The sequence below is a fragment of the Triturus cristatus genome, chromosome 2_2 (assembly GCF_964204655.1).
Source record: "Triturus cristatus chromosome 2_2, aTriCri1.1, whole genome shotgun sequence".
Classification (NCBI taxonomy): domain Eukaryota; kingdom Metazoa; phylum Chordata; class Amphibia; order Caudata; family Salamandridae; genus Triturus; species Triturus cristatus.
In genome coordinates this window covers 860,901,243-860,926,622 of record NC_140582.1, presented here as the reverse complement: position 1 = coordinate 860,926,622, position 25,380 = coordinate 860,901,243, and the positions used below count along the sequence as shown (strand labels likewise).

The window sequence follows — 25,380 nt, the reverse complement described above, 5'->3', positions numbered from 1 at the left end:
GCTTCTCCCGCGGTAAAGTCGGATGAGAGTGCTCCCGCGTCTGACCTGACCTGTAATATAGAAGCAATCCCATACCCGTAAGTATATCACCACGTGTGTAGTCTGAGCCCGAGCGGAGACTCAGTCAATAGAGCATGCTGGACAAAAAACGTGAAATGAAATAAAAACGTGAAGTATAAGAAATGCATAAGAGTCCCCACTGTGTCTATAGATGCGTGTAATAAAAACTGAGTGGAGTGAAAGGTGTTTACAATGGACGTGGAGTCTTGTTTGGAAATAATACAACGGATGCATGCTGTCCCTCCCTTAGTTAGATCGCACGGCCGCGAGACGTGCTCTGTGGTGGGGAAGGGGCGTTGAAGCGCGAGCAAGACAGAGAGGCGGAGCAAGGCGCCCGCGCTTTGGAGAGCGAGAGGAAAGCCAGATGGCGCCCTGCTCGTAACTGTGCCCGTAACTTCACGCTCTATGCCACACAAAAAGCTGTGGTCGGCTTTATAAAGCCCACTCATTAAATGTCTCGCCAGTCCAGCGCGTGCGCTGGCTCAGGTGAGACCCAAAAACCATACGTATCAATTACATTTTCCAACCAAAACAGGAATTCATATAACCATGAATCAGTTACTTACCATCGTGCGGTTGGGTTTGCACAAGACAGTGCATCGGGCGGCCTCTGTATCCTTAATAGATTTGAAACTCACCTTAACGGTGCTAGGCAAATTTTCATTCTATGTCGGGACCGGAGACTCAGATTATGCTAGTTTAAAACGTACTTACCACCAACTGAGCGACTTCTATTACTGGCTTGAAGTAAAATCTTTTAAAGGTCGAGTCCGAGGACCAATCCGCTACCTGCATCAAGTCCTCTAGACAGGCCCCCAAAGAAAAAGCTGTTGAAGCCATCGAGCCCCTGGCTCAGTGGGCCCCAAATTGTTTTGTGTCAATGCCCGCTTCTTGCATGACCCAACGCACCCACCTGGCTATAGTGGGGGAGGAGACAGCTTTGTGCGGTTTCCTTAGGGCAATAAGAAGTTGAAGCTTGCCCGGAGGGCGAAATTCCTGAGTTATCTCTTCATATGCCTTGAGGCAGCCCACAACACTCAATTTTGGGACATCCGGAAAAGCTGTATACAAGACCGTCCTGGTAACTTAGTATGGCGCCCCACTGTGAACACTACCCCGTCGGAAAAAACTCTTGCTGAAATGTCTAGCACCCGGACATCTGAAATTCTCCTGCAGGAGACTAAGCATAAAAGCATTGCCAGTTTGGCCAAGATTTCTTTTGGAGAAAGATATTTGTTCGACTGTAAAGACAGAAAAAGGTTCAGGATCAAATTGACAGCCCCTAGAGCTGAGTAGCGTAGTTCTGGGGGCAAGTAAAGTTGGATACCTCGCAGAAGCCTGCAGAAAAATGAGTATTCCCCCACTGGAACCCCATCTATCGGGCTGTGACCCGCATAAAACTACTGACCTTTTTGCTTTGATTGAATGATACGCCGTACCTTCTGCCACCAAATCTGATAGAAAGTTCAGAATTGGAACAACACCTGCGACCACAGGATCCAAGTCCCTTCGAAGACCCCCAACAAACCCATCTTGTCTAGGCGGACTGATAACATTTGCTGGTGCTATCTGCCCATGCTTTTGAAAGGAGAATTTCAGCTGGTCTTTCGAGAGCGACCACCGTTGCCTGAAAGCTGCCATGCCATGAGGTGAAGGAAACCCTGGGTTACCAGATGGTGCAGTACTCTGTCCGGGTTCAGAAGAAGGTGAGGAAACGGAGGAAGCAGGATTGGAGAATACCAAGAAAGTTCCAGAAGAACTAGAAACCAAGCTTGTGTTCTCAAACATGGAGTCACCATTACCATCTCTGCCTATTGACTGCGAATCTGGGCTGCCGCTCTTGTAATCAATGAAAACGGGGGAAAGGTATAACCCTTCTCTTGACTCTAATCCTGGAGAAATGCATCCGTGGCCGAGGCCATTGGATCAGGCCTCCAACTGAAAAATCGTGGGACTTGATGGTCGAGACGAGATGCGAAGAGTTCCACCGAGAACGGCCCCCACAGATTCTCCAACCACTGAAAGACCTGAGGATCCAGTTTCCACAGACTGGAATTGTGGTGGTGCCTTGAGTGTCAATCCGCAACCTGATTGCCCTGGCCCGGAAGGTACTCTGCTGTTACCGAGATATGATGAGCCAAGCAGAAACCCCAAAAAGTATTTTTTGCCAGGTTTGCTAAGGCTCGCGAGCTTGGATCTCATAAGTGATTGATGTAATGGACCTCCGAAATGTTGTCCATTTTTAGGAGGACACATGACCGCACCTTGTTCCTTGTCCAACAACAAACCGCAAAGGAACCCGCCAGGAGCTCCAGGCAGTTGATGTGGAGGTTCTGCTCGTTCAATGACCAAATGCCTGCGGTGGAGAAATCCCCACAACTGGCACCCCAGCCTGATCTGCTGGTGTCTGACACTATGATCGGGTCCAGAACCGAGCCGAATATTCCGCGGCCGTTCCATGCCTCCATGTGGGTCCGCCACCACGTGATCTCTTCTCTCGCCTCCGTAGAGAGTGGTACCGACTGAGCGTATGACAAGCCTCCTTGCAGGTGGTATGCTTTGAGGCGTTGGAGGGCCTGGTAATGCAGGGGTTCCAGGAAAATTGCTTGGATGGAGGAGGAGAGGAGGCCCACCAACTGGGCAATTTGCCTAAGGGATGTGTAAGTTTTGGAAATGGTTTTACGCAACTCATGTCGGATCTTGGCCATCTTCCGAGACGGTAGACTTAAGGATGAGTGGATGAAGTCCACCACAAACCAGAGAAAAACCACCTTTTGGGATGGACTGAGGACTGACTTCTCTTCGTTGACGACAAACCCCAGCCCTTGCAGAAGGGACACAGTTTGTTGGACTTGTTTGGATAAGGTCCTGGGACACTGCGCCATTTGGAGAATGTCATCCAGGTATACGATCATGCGTATGCCCTGGGCCCTGAGGAATTCCACCGCCGGATGAAGCACCATGAGGAATGGAAGGGCGGTGAATTCATACACCAGATCTCTCCAGCAAAACTGTAGGAACCGCCAATGAGGTGGGTGATTGGGGACTACCAGGTAAGCATCCTTTAAGTCTAGCCGCACCATCCAGTCGGACGGGAGCAGAACATCTCGGAGGAGGTGAATCCCTTCCATCTTGATATACCAACCATCCGTTGAATTCTTTGAGGTTGATAACCTGACGACGTCCTCCATCGGACTTGTCCACTAAGAATATGTTGCTTAGAAAACCATCCGGATGCAGAGCTGATCGGCAGATGGCCCCTTTGCGGAGCAATGCAGAGACCTCCTTGTCGATCAGCTGTGAATCGCGAGCCATGAAGCAAATGGGACGAGGGTAACACTCTTGCCGAGGGTAGTCGAAAAATTCGATATGGAAACCTTGTACGTTTTGTAAGACCCATGCATCCGACGTAATAGCTGCCCAAGCGTCCCAGAAAGCCGCTAACTGACCCCCGATGCGGACCTGGGCTGCCCGTAAAACACTCACCGCTGGAATTGCCGCCTGCGGCGTTCTTGAATCCTCCACGGCCCTTTAAGCGCTGGAATTGTACTGTCCACGGCTGGAGCCTTGTCCCCTGGAGGGATTTTTTTGGAAGCCACGGCTGACCTAGCGGCCCCTGCCTTGGCCGGCCCCGTGGAAAACCTGCGGGTTGAAGACCCTCTTGATATTGGATTGGGCCTTATCCAAAGAGGTAAAGGTTGCCACAAATTTGCCTAATTCTTTCACAAAAAGGTCCCCGAAAAGGCCCCCCTGTGCAACTGCGTCTGCCTCCGAGGAGACTAAATCTCCGAGCTTGGGGTCCAATTTAATCAACAATGACCGGCGTTGCTCTGTTGACAGGGCACAGTTCACGTTGCCCATAAAAATAATGGCACGTTGAGCCCAGTTTGACAACGCCTCTGGTGAAATAGGAGATCCTGACACCTTAGCCTCCTCCGCCATGTCCAAAATTTTGGTCATAGGACTAATGGCATCGAATAGCTTATCCTGGCATGAACGCCAGGATCTATCTATGCCCTTGCGAGGGTCCTTCATATATTTGGCCAGGAAAGTGGCCATCTTGGAGTCCAACTCTGGGGTGAAAGCAACTTTCCCCTCCAGAGTGGGCCTCGGGCACTCTGCTTAAAGGCAACCCCGAGCCTCCTTTTCGAGGGGGCTGGCGGAGGCGACCCATGACAAATTGGCCACCTTGTGACCAGGAGCCCAGGCCGCGGACCGGGGATGGATAATCTTGTGCGAATCCTCCCTCAGAGCTGAAGGAGGGAGTACCTCGGGCACCATGGGCGTGAGGGGCCTGTCTCATCATCCAGAAACCCCCTGGGAATCCTCATCCAGCTCCGGAGAGGCCAGCTTCGGAGTCCCCTGGGGTTCCGTTGCAGGCGGGGAGAGGGGCAGGGCAAGAGGGTGTCACCTTTGCTAAGAAGGCACTCTAAAGGCACGCAAACACGTCCTTATAAATCCCCTTGGAACACTACTTTTTAGGAGGTGGGGGACCCTCCCCCCACTGAGGGGTCAGAAGGAGGTGTAGGAGGTTCTGTGCGTGCTTGTGCTGTGCACTCCTGACGATCCTGTCTGACAGGCGTTGTTCCATAGGCCCCACCACCTTGTGGACCACTCTGTAAATGGAGGAGTCTACGGCATCATAGAAATCTTCGTCCCACGGCATATACCTATGGGATTCTTGCTCCTCATACATACAGTTTTGTGCCTCCATTATTAAATAGGCTTTGTGGAGGAAATAAAGAGGGATTCTTTTAAGGCGCAGTGCACTAATAATTTTAAGCTGGATGCCTCAGACAAATATTGTTGGCAGACCTGAGGACTGCAATTATTGTTGTGCAGACCCAAGGACTGCGATAAGGCTTGCACCCACCTCAGCGCGCGATTGGGCCTGTCTGCCTCACAACGCTCTGTAAAGGGAACAATTATTGCAATTAAAGCGCCCGCAGGCATCACCGTGGGATTAGACCACCATACAGACCCCGGCTGGGGCGTCAGAATGAATTATGCTGGGAATACAGACCCGGTTGCTGGGCGTACTGTGAAGGCAGCGCGGACAAGGCTTGCACGAATGAGTCTCCTGCAGCGCGGTTCCTTCTCTGATCAACCACGATGCAAGACCAGTGACACAAGCAAGTTTCCCTAGTGAGCCTTCAGAGCACCGCAGATAATATGGCGCCGGCTGTGTAATAAGCGCGAAACCCTACCGCGGCCGGATGGAATCTGAAACAGAAAAAACTGAATGCGCACAACAAAGTTAACTAAACCCTCCCTGGGGGCAACGTGAGCGCGTGTCACCATGGGGGAAATTAGATCATAAGTAACAGGCAGTAACCTTGAAATTATTTACCAAAACACCACAGATAAGAAAAAATTGACTTAACTGGCTGCGAAGCAGCGAAGAAGGAGGAGGAACCAACAGAGTGAAAGGACTATGTACTGGTTATGGACACTATGGAAGGACTATTGTGTTGGAGACCTCCCTCTCTGTCATGGGAGTTAATGTTTTTTAGTCATGTTTTACTTATGATTCATACAAGTTTTTTATGAAATATGTCTTTGTGGCTGCTATGAAATTGGTATGTTCATAACGCTGAGAAAGACTAAGCATAATCTGAGCCTCCGGTCCTGACATAGAATTGATTTTCCCCTTTAACTTGCGTTGAAAAAGATGACCTTTTAGGCAGGAGACCGATAAAATAAAGCCCTTTTGGACTTAAAAAACATCTGGAGTCTCCTGCCTGAGTCAGGTCTTTTGGCATGCATGGTTGTACTGCCACTGCCTCTTCTTTCTGTCCTCAATGGCCTTTTATATTGCCACAACTTATCTTGCCTGTACTGCATGGTTGGTTTGTTGCCCCTGCACCCCTGTCCCCTGACCTCCTGCCACTCTCGCCTGCCCAGCGTGGTCAACTTGTTGCCTCTGCACCCTCCTCCATGAGAGGATCTTATTCTCATATAAATTATAGTTAGTGCTCTAAAGAACTAAAATGAGGACATATTTTCTGTTCTCAAAAAGCGACAAAGCACTTTTAAATAATTTGCTATCTTTATGGTTTGTTTTTATCATCCAGTTGATCACTTGACTATATGTTACACTTAAGGGAGCGGATGTGACGTTACAGCCAGAGGTGCAGACTTTCCACTGGGGAACCAGGTGTGAGTTGCAATGTCAGTTCGGCATCCTGTGATTCTGGGCAAATCAATTAATCTCCTCATGCCTAAAACCAAATTAATGTGTCCTTGTGTAATGTAACTGATGCACCTGTAAAGCACTCCAATACCTTCGGGTCAAGTCTGTGCTATATAAAACTGCAAAACAAAATTAAGTGTTTTGTACAATTCTGCCATAGGGCTATACTTGGGCTACATTTTGGTAATATTTGAGCTAAATATGGGCTCTTTATTCTATGGTGGCCATCTTGGGAGACTTATTTGTTATGAAGCTCCCTAATTTCCTTATTTACTGCAGTATCCTCTGTAGAAAATGCTTTCAGTATTTCCACTTCAATTCCATCAAGATGGCATTTGTATCTGCCACACTGTGTGCATAAATTTAGAATGTTAGCATGATTCGGTCTGCATGTCAGATGATTTAATGAAATAGAAGAGGGACATATTTGAGAACTCACTTAAAATGTGTCCCAATTTTTCTTTCTACAGCACTAACCATAATTTCTATGACAAACTAAATCCCCTAATTTTGATCTTTTCTAAATTAAATGTTTTAAGTGTTACCAGATTGATTCAATCAACATGGCTTCAGTTGTGCCATACTTTTGTCATAGGTAACACTGTTAGCACTCTAGTTGTTCTTTAGAACACTGTGGGAGGCTGCAGTAGAATACAAGGGAATCAACTGACCTGCTGCTCTTGTTGGGAGTACATGAATTCTGAGAATGTCAGTGTTAAGTTACAGAGCATATGCTCTCATTTTAGCTTCTTAAGCTCCTTCCATAACCTCTATGGGAAAAGCATGAAACAGTTTTCTCTCAAACATGATTCATGAAATCTCAGTAGAAGGCTTTTACACAGGGTAAAATCACCTTGAAACACACCACAACCAATAAAATTAGTATGGTACCATTAACAAATGATTTATTTTGGAACTAAAATCTGTTATCGCCTTTTATACAATTCTCATTTTTGTGACCCTCAAAACCTGTCATTGACTGAAATTCATTTCAATAGGGTGCTATCATGTATTTTAGTCCCAAGATGACTGCCAACACTTCCTGTTTGAAGTGTTGGTAGCCAAACAGATCCCACAATGAGATCTGTGCTTATACTCTGCCCAGACATACACATTTGATTTTCCTTTTATATCTCCATTACATCTGAACGGATTTACACCAAATGACAACAAGCATCGAAAATGCAATAGGTCTCGCCTTTGATTAAGTTAAAGCCATTTGCTTTGCTAATGGTATTGTATAGCAAAGCAAATGGCTTTAAGTTAATGAAAGGCGAGTTCTGATGAGTTCTTACATCCCGTGGACCACATTTGACAATGAACAGCTACGGAGGGTGTTCATACCTTCCCAGTGCTCTCTTAGAATTGTAGAAAAATCACTTTGCATTGTGGGATTTGTAGGACCGTGCTTAAGGAGCCAAACTCCTAGTCCCAGAATGCACAGTGCTTGGAATTATTAGTGGTCTGAAGGAGCTGTAATAATGTGGCACTTGGCTGTTGGCCAGGGTTGTTAGCGCGGGGGTGAGTTTGTCGAACAGCTGCGCTGTTCTAAGCACGTTAAAGGAAGGACTACACATGTTTTGAACTTTTTCCCTCTGATGAAACTAATCCCGCTCAGGGCGAGAAGTCGTCATGCATGACGGGATTCCAATCCCTTTCTGCTGCCAGACATTCAGCTCCTAATGTAGGGGATCCTTATATCTCTGAGCTGAAAGACAGAGGAATTTTTGTTGGGGGTGTAGTCTCGACGAGGAAGTGCTCGAGTCCGCCAATGAACCTCCAGAGGCTGCCAGAGTCTGGTTCAGGAGCCCATCTCGGTGCCAGAAACCTCACAGTCACCGAGACTTTGCATGGGAAGAAACACCTCTGCTGGGACCTGTGAAGGAAACGCCACGCGGTACACAGTGTACAGATTACTGGGCATAGTGAATATAATTCAATGTAAAGGTTACAGGGCATATTATAGTGCGCTAGATGCCCTTCAGTGTACAGGTTACATGGCATAGTACGGTGTAGCGAACGCACTTCACTAACTGCAGTTTTAAAGAGCGTACAGCAGCATAGCGACCATAGATCAGAGAGCATAGAGTGTACCAAGCACAGTATAATGTACAGATTGCGGGATATACAATGCAGTGCACGGAGCGCAGTTCACACTGAACAGATCAAAAGGCCTGGTACAGTGTACAAAGCATAGGGCAGTCTGACGGACACATTGTATCACAGGGTACGACGGCCTCACTGTCCAAAGCAGGGTTCACAGTGTGCTGATCACATGGCGTGCATTGCACATATGAATAGTTCAGAGTGTAATGGAGATAGTGAAATTAACAGAACAAAGTGCACATTGCACTTACCCCAAGACCAGTGGAGTGTACAGAGCACAGTGCACACGCTGCACATATCACTGGGCATAGTGCAGTGAAGCTGGACTTCAGACACAGAAGGCGCACAGCCTGCTGCTCTTACTAATCCATTTTACTAACGCCGAGAGTCCGGGCAGTCAATGGCACTATGCATATGTGCACCACACCTGGAGGCACGTTTCCCAAGGGGGTGAGGTTCCCCTCAGCAGTTTTTCTGCCAGAATCTCTCCTGGGAGCTATGGGCTACACAGCAGAAATGTGTCCGAAGTGTGCCAACACGAGGCGGGTGGCTGTCTCCGAAGCCCGTGCAGTGCACACAGGCGTTGGGTGCAGGCGACAAGACGGAGAAGCCGGGACCCCTCGGTAAAGTAAAATACACTCCTGAGGGGGGACAGCAGCTCCATTTTATGTTGCACTTTGTTAGCCAGAATGACTGCTTCCGAATTCTGCCGCTTAGCTGAGCACCGTCACCCGTATCTACCAGGAACCCAGTGGGAAACAAGCGGCGCGGCTAACTTTGCCCTCCTCCTTGGGAAGCCGATTACTAAATGAAGAGCGCAACTTTGGGAAGTTTGGGAAGGGAAGGGAAGGGAGGAGTGGGTAGGATTACCTATAAGCAGCCAGTAAACAAGCTACCAGCACACCCTCCAATGTCACGCCAAACCAAGATGGCGTCCGCCTGTCCTTTTTCCTAGTATGGTTGTTTTTAATTTTCTTTCTTCCGTCCTTTTCTTCTTTCTCTTGGCTATAAACATATCTCTTCTTCCTGCCTTATGTTAATGTTTCCTCCAGTTTTTCTCTTTCATCTTCCCCTACATTTATTTTAAATGTTGTTCCTCTTCTTTAGTCCTTTTCCAGCCTTCTTTTTCTTTTAAGTTTTTATTTTTCATTTAGTTTCACTGTTTTTAACCTATTTTGCATTTGATCTTTATTTTCTAATCTATCATTTTTATTCCCTTTCTTTTTCTTCATTCCTTCTTTCCGCTATTGCATGCATATCACACCGTGCAGGAACAGGGGTGCAATTACAGGGAGCACAACATGTGCCCTCCCCCGAATGTACCCCAGACTCAAATCTGTCCCCTTCAAATATCGCAAATATGAATCCTACGATCAGTTCTGCCTCTGCTGCTGCCTTAAAGGCGTACACTAGTCCTTGCGATGTTGACATCCCATCGACTACTACGGTGGTATAAAAGTGGGCCTCTGGCAAAACCAATGCTGAACTGTAGAATGTCCACGACTGTGCTGCTCACCTCATTTTCAAATGGAAGCCCACTGACCACGTTACTATTATGATGCTTTATTTGGTTGCAGGTCAAATAGCTGATTAAATACAAGACCCTATGTGCGGTGTACAACGCCTTTCTCATCCAGCTCTTATCTCCATAAACTGCTGTTGACCAGACACTCAATACTGGCCACCTCATAATGTGTCTCTGTCCAACAAGTAAGATACAAATGCTATAATGCTTGATCCCTTTATTTTCACAGATTATGCCTCTGGAGCATACTTTAATCATCCCTCCTTTCTGAAGATAACCTCTTCAAATTCAGAAACTCCGTGATGACCCCTCTGCCAACAAGCTTTTGGCCTTCATCCCTACTGTTAACCAGAATTTCGAGTCCTCTTTATTATACTAGCGTTCCATTGATGCAGATTACCATCATCTTTTTGTAGTGCCATACTCCAAAGTGCTTTGAAGTCTCCTCCGGGCCGCCCCGTGCTCTTCAAATTCAATTAAACGTTTACAATTCCATTAACAAAGTTGACAGTGATATCAAACAAAGTAGCAGTGCCACAGCTGATCGGATTTATAAATAATTGAGCAGAATGTACCCATTTTTATCTAGATAAATTCCTCATTCTGCGATTGGACTTTCTAAAATTCTGGTTTACAGCTGAAGGTTTGCATAGCTGACATTGGCATCTTTTGCTGACCTAAAGTTCTTATGTGATGCATTGTAGCTTTAGATCTTGGTTTTGTGGGGTTGCCAAACTAACCATAATGTCCTTAATGGCATATGTTAAATGCAAATAGGATAGCTGCTCTAAATCTAGTGTAAAAGCTGAAGGTTATCAGGATCATTTAGTCCCAGTCAACAGAGCTAAAACAGGCTCTTATGCATTTTTTACAGTAGTACCAAATTACTCTAACTCCAGTGCTGTTGAGGCACTTAGGACTGGTTTTACCTACTAGTAATTGAGTGTACTATATTTTTTAAAGGTAACATCCAGTGCAAAATGTGTACAATAAGTGTGTGAAATATTATTTGCCATTTTTACCAATTTACCCACAGTGTGGCACAAAACCACACTAGAGTCATTACACAAATATTGTTAAAACCAGAGGTTTTAGTGACATATCGGTGGGGTCTCTCCTATTGCAGCTTGCATGTAAAGTGGCAAACCCTGTGTGCCTGCCAACGATCTCTACTACCTTTCTATTTACACTTTTATCCGACTCAGTTGAAAGTAGGACCCGTTTCTGCAGTGTCTGCCTTTTACATGGAATATTTGGCAATCCTCGTCTCTTTGGTTCCCAGTGTTGCTTTGTCTTTCATAGGTGAAGACATTGTTCTAAATTCCTAACCCTATTAGAGAAAGGTATGGAACCTATTTTTTGTAGTCTTTCCTTTTTAATGAAAAATAGTTTTTCATTGAAAGAGATTTTCTTTCTTCTAGGCTTCATATGAAATTGTGAACAGTTAATGAACTTATCCTAATTTGCCCAATATGGGTTTGTTTAAGTGCAACTGGGAATCGGGGTATTTCAGTGGGACACCTATAAAATGTAATTTTTTAATTATAGAATTTGTGTACGAGCTGGAAATTCTACAGTTCTATTGGGCATCTTATCTAGCAGAATCAGGATCTCAAAATTTCCTTTGCAAAGGTTTTTTCTGCCCTTAAGTGATGTGCGACTACATGCAGAAACAATTTTTCAGCCTAAGACAGCACATGCACTGATGCTTGTAGGACGTTTTGTTAGCTTACAGTGGGCATAGCGCCCACCCATTGTTTACCATTTTTTTGGCTTCATTGTCCCTCTTATTTCCTTGCTTGTCATTTGCTAGTGTGTGTGGGCATTCCTTCCTCTTTTGTTTGTCCCTCACCTTGAGCATGGTTGAAATACTTGTGCTCTTCCGCTGCTTTTTTGGAGCGCTCTTTTATTTTCTATTTTTTATTTTTTTGTGATTAAGCAGTTGACAAAAGTGCATGTGTTCTTTTTCTCTGTGTCTCTTGTGTTCGTCCCCTTCTTGCCCATGTCCTTCGAATAGCTTGCCCCATTTGTTCCTTTAATGGCCCTCTCCTTCATGTTGCTTAGAATATCCATTCCCTTTATGGCCACGCCCTTTGTTTTGTTTTCCCCCCGCATGTGTACTATTTTTTTATTCTTGCACAGAAATATTGCCTCATACGTACTCCTTCTGCTCCACTGCACTTATGTTGCTCTTGCCCACCCTGTTTCCTTCTCCCCCGCTTGCTAATCACCCGTCCTGCATTTGCTTTTTAGCCCTTGTGGTTCTCCCAAAGTTCCTTATTTCGCTCCCTCTTTTTGCTCCCCGACCTACCTGGCCCTCTGTGTTCCTTCACCCCTACTTGTGCCCTCCATCTTCTTTCCCCCCTCCCACACACACCATGCAGCGGTGCATCCTCCACTAAGGCGGAGGAGCATCGTCCCACTACTCTTTGAGAAGTGCAAATAAAATGATGATAACCAAATGTTATTATCATTTTATTTTGCAGTGCGTACTCGGACGCAGGTTAGTGCGGGCGGGGCTGGGCTGGACTGTCAGAGCAGGAAGAGGAGGAAATATGTGAACCATAAGTGCGCATGTCAGTTTGGCCGGCCATCTCGCATGCCAAGCAGACATGCTCACTTAGCATTTCTCCACCCAACTATGTTGCACAGCCAGTCCCAGGCACTGCCTTTGTGGCCAAAGAGGCCGCTCAGACCAATCAAGATGCTGCTGTCATGCTGGTGACAGCAGCGTCTTGATTGGCTTAGGGGAGTCTGGGAGCCTGTGTACTTCCATTCCATGCTGCTGGTAAGAGAAAACGACAGAGGAGACGCTGCGGGCGTTCACAGGTAGTGTTGGTTTTTTTTTTTCTCTTTTTTTTTTTCTCATCCTTCCTCACCCCACTACCCCCATTCCACAGCAGCCGCCACTGCCTCCATGGTCCTTACCTGCACCAGGCCCCCTGTGTTCCTGGCCTCCCCCAACCTCTGTATTGCTTACTACCTTTTTTCCAGCTCCAAGTCGGATCGGCAAACAAAATGGAAACAAAAGCCTTTTGTCATTTCGTAGGCATGACCAGAACCATTAGTGAAGACAATAGGTTCTAAAGTCGAGACCTATTGGCTTTGCCAATGCTTGTTTAAATTAAGCCATGCGCGAAAGGGTATGAAAGCTGTGCCTTTCATTATGTGTTTGTAAATGAAATGAGTGCTTGCTGAATGTATGGCTTTTCTGTTGGTTCAGAATTTGCAGGATTAATCTAGGTAATTTTATGTTTGCGTCATCTGCCACAAGCCAGCGATTATGCTTTAATCGTCTGTATGTTGAAGTGTTAGTATGAAATACGGTCTTACATAGTGTATTTTTTTTTTTAGTCAAGCTTGGACCATTCAAAAATGTAGTATAGTTCTTACTGATAGGGTGTAGCTTGCCTTCCTAGCAGTATTATTTTTAAATGTGTGTTTGTGGTTTGGGACCGAGAGATTGGCCATTGCTGTGCTTATGTGCCCTCTGTAAGTAAAAACAAATACACATTTCATTGATAAATATGCATTTTTACGCTTCCACTTTACTATTGTTTAACACGTAAATTAGTGCGCCCATTATTACAGCGTTACTTTTATAGAGCTGTAATTACTCTTGCAAGCTTTGCCTCGGATGCTCCTATGGGTTTTTATCTAAATCTAATTGCTGTTTTTATTGCCGCGTCCTTTTCAGTGCCACTATCTGTTCAATATCTTCTTGCCCTTATGCATTTTTAATACAATTGGTGAACACTATATCCAGCATTAGGTTAGTTGTAGAAATATATTCTAACATTTTACCTCTTTACAAGACTATCGGCACAGGTGTGAAGCACACAGGGCAACATTTGTGTTCTTCACATAGCTGTTGCTATTTACATATAATGTGCATTTTTAGGTCTCACCTAGCGACGGAACTCGCCTTGGCGAGATCTATTGTGGTCGACTTCGTTGCCGAAGGAGGACAAGACATGTGCACGCGTACGGCTCGCGGTGCGTTATCACACCTCCATCTTGCACGTTCAGCACACCGCACGCATGGCACGCTTGCGCTTTCACTTTCTCTCCCTCCCTCCCTCCCTCCCTATCCCCCCCCCCCCCACCCCGTCGGCTCCAGATTCACAGGGCTCTCGCATCCTGTAGCTGTTATTTCGAGCTGCCTGCCGGGGTCTGGGTGTTCGTTCGCCCCTCCGCCAAGATGCTGCAGACAGTCCAGGACTGGTTCTGGTGGGACAGGCTCTGGCTGCACGCTAACTACACCTGGGGCCGACTTGGAAGACGATGACTAACTAGTGCTGCCCAAGGCCTCGCACTTTTATATCACCATGATATCAAAAACAACCAAAGGTGATGGACTTAAAATAGTAGCACCTCACTTTTAATAATGCTGCTGCCTTATCTGGCTGTTAGTGCACAATAACTCCAGCACCATTCACCTAGTGGTGCCTCAGAAGAGAAACTCTGACAATTTATTCACAACCAATGGAGGTGCACTGAACATAAAATAGAGTCCAAAGTGTTTTTCTGTTTCTTTGTTTGACTTTTATTTCATAGCTGATAAAACACAACAGCCAACGCGTTTCTTTCCTTTTAAAGACAAATTTTAACGGAACTTCTTCAGGGCTGGAACAGAATAGAAAATACATTTTTATAACACTCATTAAAACTGACGGACGTACACATATTTACAAACGTTTAAAAAAAAATTTTGTTTTAGATTATACAATTATAGAAAGATACAAAGATGGAGTGATTATGTACATAAGATGCCCTAAAAATAAATTTATTTCTTGGCGTTCTTTTACATATTTTATAGTACCCTATTTATATAGGTTCTGTCAAGAATTCCTGTCATGCGAGGGGAGGAAAACGGTAACCAGCGAAAACGGACTACATCTCCCAGGATGCTTAGCGGTTGAGAGGTTATGTAAACAGGAGAGCTGTTACATAACTCAAGGAAAACACGCCCTTATGTAAACAGGAGAGCTGTTACATAACTCAAGGAAAACACGCCCTTATGTAAACAGGAGAGCTGTTACATAACTCAAGGAAAACACGCCCTATAAAGGGAGGAACCGGGAGGTACAACGCTGTCGGATATTGTGTTTACACCGACGTACCTGCTTAGTGAAGAGCAGTGTTCCGGAGTGGTGCTCCAGTAAGGCAAGAACGGAGGTAGGTCGAGTCGTTACTCCCTGGGCCGTGTCTTGCCCCATCGTCACCTGTGAAGGACCCGGAAGCTCTACCGGATAACCATTGAGCTTCGCTTTTTGACTCGGCTGAGTCAAAGCGCAGTGGCGCTTTTGCTGGTTGGAGTTGTAACTCCCAGCCCGACCAGAGATACAGGGACTGCCAGCTGTAACGCACACCAGGAGGTGTTTGCCGCGTTACAGACTCGGAAGTCCACGGGATCGATCGAGCGGCTGCTCTCGGTTCAGTCTTCTTTGCTTGTGATTGGGGTATCGGTGACGCATCACCAGGAGGTGACTCCGCGTCCCGGTGCAGTCTGAGGAAGAGGTTGAGCGGCTGCTCCCTTCAGGTAGAGACCCCGGCTGGGTGTTTCCCTGACTCCTCGATTCTCCCCAACACTCTTCGTGCCCCTCACAGCCTACCGATTGGCATTGTCGGCCTTTCATTTCTGCCCTCTGTTGGCATACGCCGGGATCGGCGTATATGCAGAGGACGGTTAGGACCATCCGTGCTGTGGGCTGGTAACGTACTTAGCCTGGAGGATTCCAGTGCCTATAACCTTTGTTTATTCCTTGTATTATTTTTGCCTTCATTAAAATAACTAAACCTTCACAAGTGGTTGCGTTCTCATTATCGTGTCTGTTAAACGATCCTGAGACGTTCAGGGCGTTACAAAATATCCGACCTTAATAAACACTAACTGTCTCCCGGTCGATAACAGACATGGCAACACTTGATGGTGTGCTGGCTGCTTTAGCGACCGTGCAAATTGAATTGGCTGCCTCCAGGCAAGAAACAGCCGATGTAAAAGCCAGACTGGATGCTATCCAATTGGACCCGCTCACGCCCAGCACCTCCCTCACGAACCAGACCCCTGCGGTAGTAGTGGAAATGCCGGTAGCCGTCCCCTTGGCAACACCAGAGAGGTACAGTGGGGATCCTAACACAGTGCAGGTATTCCTCACACAAGTGGCGCTACATTTATCGTGCAAACCAAGGGCGTTACGCACGAGTCAGGCTCGTGTGGCTTTCCTTGTATCCTATTTGGCTGGAAACGCGGCACAATGGGCCGTACCTCTGGTGAGCAGGGACGACCCCCTCTTATGTGATTGGGGTGCTTTTCGCGAGGAATTCCTGAAGGTCTTCGACAGAAGGGCTGACTCGTACACGGCGGACCGTGAAATGCTTGAGTTGAGACAGGGATCCAACGACCTGGTGCAGTATCTCAACGCGTTCCGAAGGCTGGTTGCGGAAACCAAGTGGCCTGTTGCTAAACAGACGGCGCTCTTCCATCACGGGCTGTGCGAGGAGCTCAAGGACGCCGTGGCTCATATTGACCCACAACCCAAGACATGTGAGGGCCTTATCAACCTGGTATTACGGCTGGAACATAGGCTAAGTGAAAGAAAGGGGGATCATGGGAGAAAAGGAAAATCCCTTCCATCCTATGTGACAGTGGGAAGTCCTGAAACTGCCACCGCATCCAAGGGAGAACCCATGGACATCGGCGCAATACGAGCGAGCTTCACAGCCACGGAGAAAGAGTCACGCCGTAAACAAGGATTGTGCCTATATTGTGGCAAAAAAGGCCACTACGTACGTGAATGCCCTGCCAAACCGAAGACGTCAACTTATCGGGCCAACCGGTCGGTAACAGCCGTGGTGGACGTACCGGCGGAAAACTAGAGGACTCCCAGACCAAAGAAGGGGCATCTCGGAGTCACTCATCCATCCCTTCACTTTCCAACTCGGTCACTAAGGGACAACGACACCTGTTTCTCACGGTGCACGTGGGAGTGCATGACCAGTGGATACCCGTTGTGGCCATGGTGGATTCAGGGGCCACTGGCATGTTTATGGACCACAACGAGGCATGCAGGCTAGGGCTAGTGCTTCTTCCCAAAGCTGTACCCGAAGACGTCTATGCTGTAGACGGAAGGCGATTGGTGACGGGGCCCATCGGGCAGCACACGGGGGTCCTTCCGATGAGATGTGGGAGGAACCATTTGGAACAAATCGATTTTAACATCATCCGAGCGCCCCAATATGGCGTCATATTGGGATTGCCGTGGCTACAGAAACACAACCCCTCTGTGGATTGGCCAACACATCGCATCGAACTGACGTCACCGTATTGCATCCTGCATTGTGGAATAAGAACGGAATCCCTTGACGCAGATGAGAGCGGGAGTCAGACGGTGGCTACAGCGGCAGAAAAAGATGTGGCTCTCCCCCAGGCTTATCACAGTTTTGAGGATGTATTTGATGAGGTGAAGGCGGAAGTGCTACCACCACATAGACAGTTTGACTGCCAGATCGACCTGGTGCCAGGGGCCAGCGTTCCCAGCGGCAGGCTGTATGCCCTGACGGAGCCTGAAAACGTGCATCTCCGGGGGTACCTGGATAAACTCCTCAAGCTAGGTATCATCCGCCCGTCCAAGTCTCCGGCCGCCTCGCCACTCTTCTTCATTCCGAAGGCTAATGGGGAGCTGAGAGCCTGTGTGGACTTTAGGGCATTGAATGCGATAACCGTAAAGAATCGGTACCCCTTGCCTCTCATCAGTGTACTTCTGGAACAGGTCAAGAAAGCTCGTATCTACACCAAGTTGGATTTGAAAGGGGCATACCATCTGGTGCGCATGAGGGACGGAGACGAGTGGAAGACCGCCTTTAAGACCAGGTTCGGCCTTTTTGAGTACCTCGTCATGCCGTTCGGTCTGTGCAACGCCCCGGCAGCCTTTCAGTACTTTTTGAATGAGGTATTCAGAGAGGAGTTGGATATCTACGTGGTCGTATATATCGACGACATCCTCATCTATTCGTCCAGTGTGGAGGAGCACGTACACCACGTCAAAGCTGTGCTCCAAAAGCTGAGGGAAAACATGCTGTTTTGTAAACTCAGCAAGTGTGACTTCCACGTCACATCCGTGGAATTCCTCGGAGTGATGCTGAGTCCAGAGGGACAGGAGATGGCAGAACGAAAGATCAAGGCGGTGAAAGAATGGCCGGTGCCCCAAAGCGTGAAGGACGTCCAAAGTTTCATTGGCTTCGCCAACTTTTACAGGCGGTTTATAGAGGGATTTTCAGGATTGGTGGCCCCAATCACACAGCTACTGAGGAAGTCCAAGGAGTTTGTCTGGTCCCCTGAAGTGAACACAGCCTTTGAGGCCCTGAAAAGCGCCTTTGGTAAGGCGCCGGTGTTGGCTCACCCCGATCCGGATCTCCCCTACGTGGTGGAAGCGGACGCATCGGATGTGGCGCTGGGGGCTATCTTGTCCCAACGCAACCACGACACAGGGGTGCTTCATCCCGTTGCGTACATGTCCCGCAAACTCAACGACGCCGAACGCAACTACCATATTGCGGAGAAGGAGCTTCTCGCAATCAAGGACGCCTTCACCGAATGGAGGCATTGGTTGATGGGGGCAAGACATGTGGTATCGGTGTACACGGACCATCGGAACCTACAGTTCATGACGGCCACAAGACACCTTTCTCCCAGACAGCTGCGGTGGATGATCTTCTTTGCGGGGTTCAACTTCCGCATCACATATCGGCCGGGGACGGAAAACCGGAAGGCGGACGCCCTGTCCCGTCAATCTGCAGTTAAGGAACCATTGCCTGCGACCGAGCATTCCATCATTTCCCCGAGGATGGTATTGGGGGTTATCCAACCGGATACTTTCCTGAGGGGAATAAAGAGAGGTATCAGGTCATTCGCATGGCGGAGGTGGCTCCTCAGTCACAGAGAATGGCAGCTGAAGGACGGGATACCCCTGAAGGGCAGGTGCCTATTGATACCCACGCCTAGGCTAAGGAAACAAGCATTCATCTGGTGCCATGACTCTCCATGCGCAGGTCATTTGGGCTTTGAAAAACGGTGGCTAGCATGGGACGGCATTTCTGGTGGCCAACCATGAGAGTGGATGTCAGGAGGTGGGGACAGGAGTGTCCTACGTGTGCTACCATGAAGGCCGACCATGGCCGAACCCAAGGGCTCTTACATCCACTTCCGACCCCGGATAGACCATGGGATAGCATATCTCTGGACTTCGTGGTGGGCCTACCGGTAGACCAGGGGATGACGGCAATACTGGTGGTGGTGGATTACTTGACGAAAATGGGGCACTTCATCCCCTGCAAGAGAGTCCCTACGGCCGGGGAATTGGCGTCACTACTCCTAAAGAATGTGGTACGACTGCATGGATTACCTGGGGTGATCGTGTCGGACCGGGGGTCGCAGTTTACTGCGCAATTCTGGAAGACTTGGTGCACTGCGCTGCATGTTAAGACCGCCCTGTCCACCAGCTACCACCCTCAAACGGACGGCCAAACCGAGCGCCTGAACCAAACGCTCAAACAGTATCTGCGATGTTTTGTGGACCAGGGCAGGGAAGAATGGGTCGACTTGCTATGGGTTGCAGAGATAGCCTATAACAACGCCACTCACAGCTCCACACAGTCATCTCCGTTCTATAGCAACTATGGCCAACATCCCAGGTTCTTGCCATTTCTACATCCGTTCAGAGAGGACAGGATTCCCGCCACAGCGGACAGGGTGGCACACATAAAAGACACGTTGATGCGCTCAAGGGCTGTCCTAATAGAGGCCAAGAGAAGATACAAGGCTGCGGCAGACAGGAAGAGAAGGCCCGGGCCACTGTACCGCACTGGAGACTACGTCTGGATATCCACAAGAAACATGAGGTTTCGAAAGAACCGTGTGTTCCATCCCAAGTACATGGGCCCCTATCGAATTACCAAGTGTATGGGTCCCGTGAACGTGAAGGTGTGCTTGCCCCAGTCATTGCGGATACACCCTGTCTTTCATGTATCATTGCTCAAACCAGCACCCTCCAAGCCGTCTGGGACACCCAGGCCGGTATGCGTGGAGTCGGAGGTGGAGTATGAAGTGTCGGGCATACGGGCGTCCAAATGGCGCAGGGGGAAGCTGTGGTACCTGGTTGCGTGGAAAGGCTATGGCCCGGAGGAGCAGTCATGGGAACCGGCTGAAGGGGTTCATGCTCCGCGCTTGGTCTCCTTGTTCCATCGGCGTTTTCCTGCCAGCGCTGGACCCGTGGGGAGCCGCTGAGAGGGAGGATGTACTGTCAAGAATTCCTGTCATGCGAGGGGAGGAAAACGGTAACCAGCGAAAACGGACTACATCTCCTAGGATGCTTAGCGGTTGAGAGGTTATGTAAACAGGAGAGCTGTTACATAACTCAAGGAAAACACGCCCTTATGTAAACAGGAGAGCTGTTACATAACTCAAGGAAAACACGCCCTTATGTAAACAGGAGAGCTGTTACATAACTCAAGGAAAACACGCCCTATAAAGGGAGGAACCGGGAGGTACAACGCTGTCGGATATTGTGTTTACACCGACGTACCTGCTTAGTGAAGAGCAGTGTTCCGGAGTGGTGCTCCAGTAAGGCAAGAACGGAGGTAGGTCGAGTCGTTACTCCCTGGGCCGTGTCTTGCCCCATCGTCACCTGTGAAGGACCCGGAAGCTCTACCGGATAACCATTGAGCTTCGCTTTTTGACTCGGCTGAGTCAAAGCGCAGTGGCGCTTTTGCTGGTTGGAGTTGTAACTCCCAGCCCGACCAGAGATACAGGGACTGCCAGCTGTAACGCACACCAGGAGGTGTTTGCCGCGTTACAGACTCGGAAGTCCACGGGATCGATCGAGCGGCTGCTCTCGGTTCAGTCTTCTTTGCTTGTGATTGGGGTATCGGTGACGCATCACCAGGAGGTGACTCCGCGTCCCGGTGCAGTCTGAGGAAGAGGTTGAGCGGCTGCTCCCTTCAGGTAGAGACCCCGGCTGGGTGTTTCCCTGACTCCTCGATTCTCCCCAACACTCTTCGTGCCCCTCACAGCCTACCGATTGGCATTGTCGGCCTTTCATTTCTGCCCTCTGTTGGCATACGCCGGGATCGGCGTATATGCAGAGGACGGTTAGGACCATCCGTGCTGTGGGCTGGTAACGTACTTAGCCTGGAGGATTCCAGTGCCTATAACCTTTGTTTATTCCTTGTATTATTTTTGCCTTCATTAAAATAACTAAACCTTCACAAGTGGTTGCGTTCTCATTATCATGTCTGTTAAACGATCCTGAGACGTTCAGGGCGTTACAGGTTCCTTTCAAAAGACAAATCAATCACTGTACTATGTTCAAAGATCATAATGACAAATTCTTTAAAAACTCAAAAGGATATTTCATTTCTAAATTTATATATTCCAAATCTAAGACCCAAAAGGTAAAAACTATTATCTCACCTCAAAATGACAGCAAGTCAAGTATAGGCTTTTTATTTGATGATTGGTAAATAAGAAATAGACAGCAAATCCCACATTAGGACATCCAAAATATCAAAATTAATCTAAAAAATTAAGACAAAGGAAACCAAATTAGAACAACCTGAACTTAATAACGAGAGATTTCAAAAAGAGGGGGTTGGATAGCACCATTTATCTCACCTTCGTCGGTCGCAGAAGGTGGAAATGTGTCCTGAGAACCAGTGATTCAATTTAAGATGAAGAGGTCCAATATGATGATGGCTATCAGATTTCTTTAATAAAAATCTAAAGCAGAAACAGAAACCAGTATTGAATCAAATATAATGAAAAGACAAAATAGAAAATCATTGCTTCATGAAATAGGAATCTGTCATTAATAAAAGTCACGAGATTCCACAGTGTTCACCATCACTAGAAGAGGAAAAGACCAAGACCAGAGAATTCGATTTGAAAAATCAGAACAGAAGACAAAACCATGGCCATAAACAATTTAGTAATTTATAGATTGAACCTCTTTCTAGTAATGGCTATGTTCTCACCAGTACAATAACTTCAAATGGTTGTGAGAATCATTTCTTAATGACATGAAAATCTGGCGTTTATAAAAGCCAAGAGACTCCACAATGTTCACCGTTATTGGAAGAGGAATAGACCAAGACCAGAGATTTCGATTTTAAAAATCAGAACAGAAGACAAGCCATAACCATAAACAATTTACTGGTTAATAGATCGAACTTCTTACTAGTAATGACTCGGTTCTCACCTGTATGGTAGCTTCAAATAGTTGTGTAAGGAGGAAAGTCTTATTTTACAAAAGTAGACGCTCCATTTTTTAACAGCAAAATATCGATCAAACACCTAATAAAAAATGTATATGTATATAAATAAATTATTGGTGAACAGATTGATATTTACCAGCAAAATTGTATATCAGTATAGACATTCAAACCAGGACATATGTATCCAGAAGAATCACTCATGTTTTAAAAAAAATGTTGGTGAAGAAGGTTTAGAGCTTTTCACAGACATATTTAACCTAGGTTTCTGATAAAATGGAATCAATACTTTATATAGTTGCTGGGTTCTTCAAAAAAGTAATCACTACCTAGAATCCAAATTAACAATAGTTCCAACAGATAATCATAAGAATCACAAAACAGAATTTATTTTATATACATATATTAGGCATTAACAGCTATACTAAATTTTATCTGTAACTTCAATTCATGACATGTATATAAGTATACGCTAAGAACCATAGTCTCTGATTCCTAGTGAAGAACTTAAAAGGATGAAGGAGTGGGGAGGAGAAGGGGAGAAGAAGGCAAAATCTGAAAGCCATAGGAGGTTGGGTGATACTTCTATCTAATTAAAATGTATAAGGCTGGACAACCAAGTTGAATATTGCTCCAACAGACAAACAGACCAAAGTTTCAGATTTTTGTCCAAAACTAATACATTAATTGTCACATCTAAAAAAACACCAAATTAACCTCATATTGACTACCTAAACAATTTTACAGAATTCTATTTGCCATGGAAATACCTTGATACGTGATTCCTGCGCTCTCTCCGATTCACCGACAAACTCCATAGTAGTTTCCCGCCGCTTATATACCATGTTTGGGTCTTCTAAATCAGAAACACCTGATCTCGAATATTAGACGCGCAATTAGTGACATCATAGTTACGCGACGCTCACATTGGATCAGCCTTGTATGTAAGAGACCTCTTGCAAATGGTTCGGCCATTTTGAAGTGTCTAAAGTATAAATATTTCCAACTGTGTTATACCGAATATAACGCTCGTTTGATAAATGTCCGATTTCAAACAATGAAATGATAATCTGTGTTTTTGTAAATCGGAGAGTAGCGATGTAAATCGTAATTCTAACAATGATTACGACTCGGGCAGAAACGACTGATAAATACGTTTCTTTCGCTGTAATGAGACACACAAGAATTTAAATAATTACCCTTGCTGTCCTTTAATAAAAGGAAATGAAAATTCTGAAAGACGAAAGCTGTAGAAATATGAAAGTAGAAACTAAGCAAAAGATACCGTTTTTAAGCTCTAAAATTTCGGCCATCTTTAAATGTCAGTTGTATCTAAATCCAATAAGTAGGTTCTTATACTAGCCATGTATATAAATGAAAAAATAATGGTTCGAGCCTATAATGATGACTAATATAATGATATGAGTTATAAATCTAATACTATTACGAATCGTGCTAATGCGGCAATTTAAGTATACTACTATTATTAATACAAGAATGTTAGAAGGCGACCTCAGGGGAGCCCGGAGGGGGCCCTGACTGTTCTGAGACCCACCCTCAAGGTATCGTAGCCGGGCACTGGCGGGAGATTCCGCAGGGGAGGAATCTCGTACCTAGGATCGTACACTTGGCACCACACGACAAAGAGACACCACACCGAGGGTTCTTAGGATTCAAGCTTTATCAAATCGAAGTGGTAGGATCTTTATGATCAGCAAGGCAGGTATTTACAAGCAGAGCGTGGGCTCACAGAGTCTTGGCGGGGGTAGGAGGTAGCGGGACAGTCTTTGGGGGGATCGGATCAAATGCAGGAGCGTACCCGGCGCACAGCTCACAATCCTCGAGCTGGGGGATATGCTTGTCGTCGTGGGGTCCGGCGGGACCAAAGAGAGTCAGGGGGAGCCGCGAGTCACTCAGCAGGCTCGAGCACCAGTTCGGAGGTCTTACGATCTTCAGGGAGCCGCGAGTCACTCAGCAGGGCTCAAGCACAAGTTCGGAGGTCTTACGTTCTTCGGGGAGCCGCGAGTCACTCAGCAGGGCTCAAGCACAAGTTCGGAGGTCTTACGATCTTCAGGGAGCCGCGAGTCACTCAGCAGGGCTCAAGCATAGGTTCGGAGGTCTTACGTTCTTCGGGGAGCCGCGAGTCACTCAGCAGGGCTCAGATGTTCCAAGGCGAATCTGCCGGACAGTCCCAGAGCACCCCTTGTTATAGGTCGACCCCTCTTTGATGTCCGGAATCTCTGCAGGCAGGGGTCTTGTCACCTGGGGGTCGCTTGTCGAGGTTTCCTGCTATTGTCTTTTGATCCTTTCAGGGCCGGGTCGGGAGGAGTCCCAGACACCCAGCAGGCGTGGAGCCAGCCCTCAGGGAGGCCGGAGGGCCGATCGAAACCCATCGTCCCAGGGGAGTTCAGAGGTGCGATAGAAACTGCTCCTCCCTCTCTCATCCCCTGGAAGCGTGATGTCCTCCAGCCGGAGTGGCGCCTCTAGGCCCGGGTTGTGCTGGGGCCGGGCGGCCATCTTGGTGCACGAAGTGGGCACGCGTGCCCGGGGTGGCCGAAAGGAGAGAGGCCATGGACGGGGAGGCCCGGGCTGCGTGTGTGTGTTCTGGTGGGAAGGATCGGCTGGGCCGTGTGCTTGGGGTCCCTGGTATCAGGTTAGGTAGTGCGAGGACAGGAAGAGCCATGCTACGAGGCCGGGTCTAACAAAGAACATACAATATATTATGGTTGGTCATAAGATCCTTTTAATAAGGAAAAGAAAAAGAGAGGAAATTAAGTAAAACAGAAAGTGTAATCATTAACTGTGCAGTTTATTCAAAGATTATGTAAAAGTAACAGCGTGACACTTCAAAAAGATGCCATATGATAAATACGAAAATAATCCACAGCGGAGTCTTACAAATATACAGTCCTGGTATATTGGCTGTATATTAAACGATAAAGAGGGGGGAATATAAAATTTAGATTTGTGGAAAGAAATCCCTTGTTACCATATAATAAATGAGAAAGTAATCCACAGCGGAATCTTACAAATATACAGTCCTGGTGTATTAGCTGTATCTTAAAGAACAATGAAGAGGGGGGAATATAAAATTTTGATTTTTGGAGAGGTCACTTGTTAGTCCAAAAATTTGCATAACTTGTCTTGTTATCAGATCAGATAAGACAACAGTCAAAAGATACTTTCATCGGCATGTTCATTTTTTATATCTTCTGCTTAGTATAGGTTG

At 47.0% G+C, this 25,380-nt stretch overlaps 1 protein-coding gene across 14 annotated transcripts in view; it reads left to right on the top strand.

Annotated features, from left to right (window-relative positions):
• The window catches only part of KLHL5 (kelch like family member 5), a 592,018-nt gene that overhangs the window by 32,340 nt on the left and 534,298 nt on the right, over positions 1-25,380 (top strand). The gene's annotated exons all lie outside the window — the stretch shown is intronic.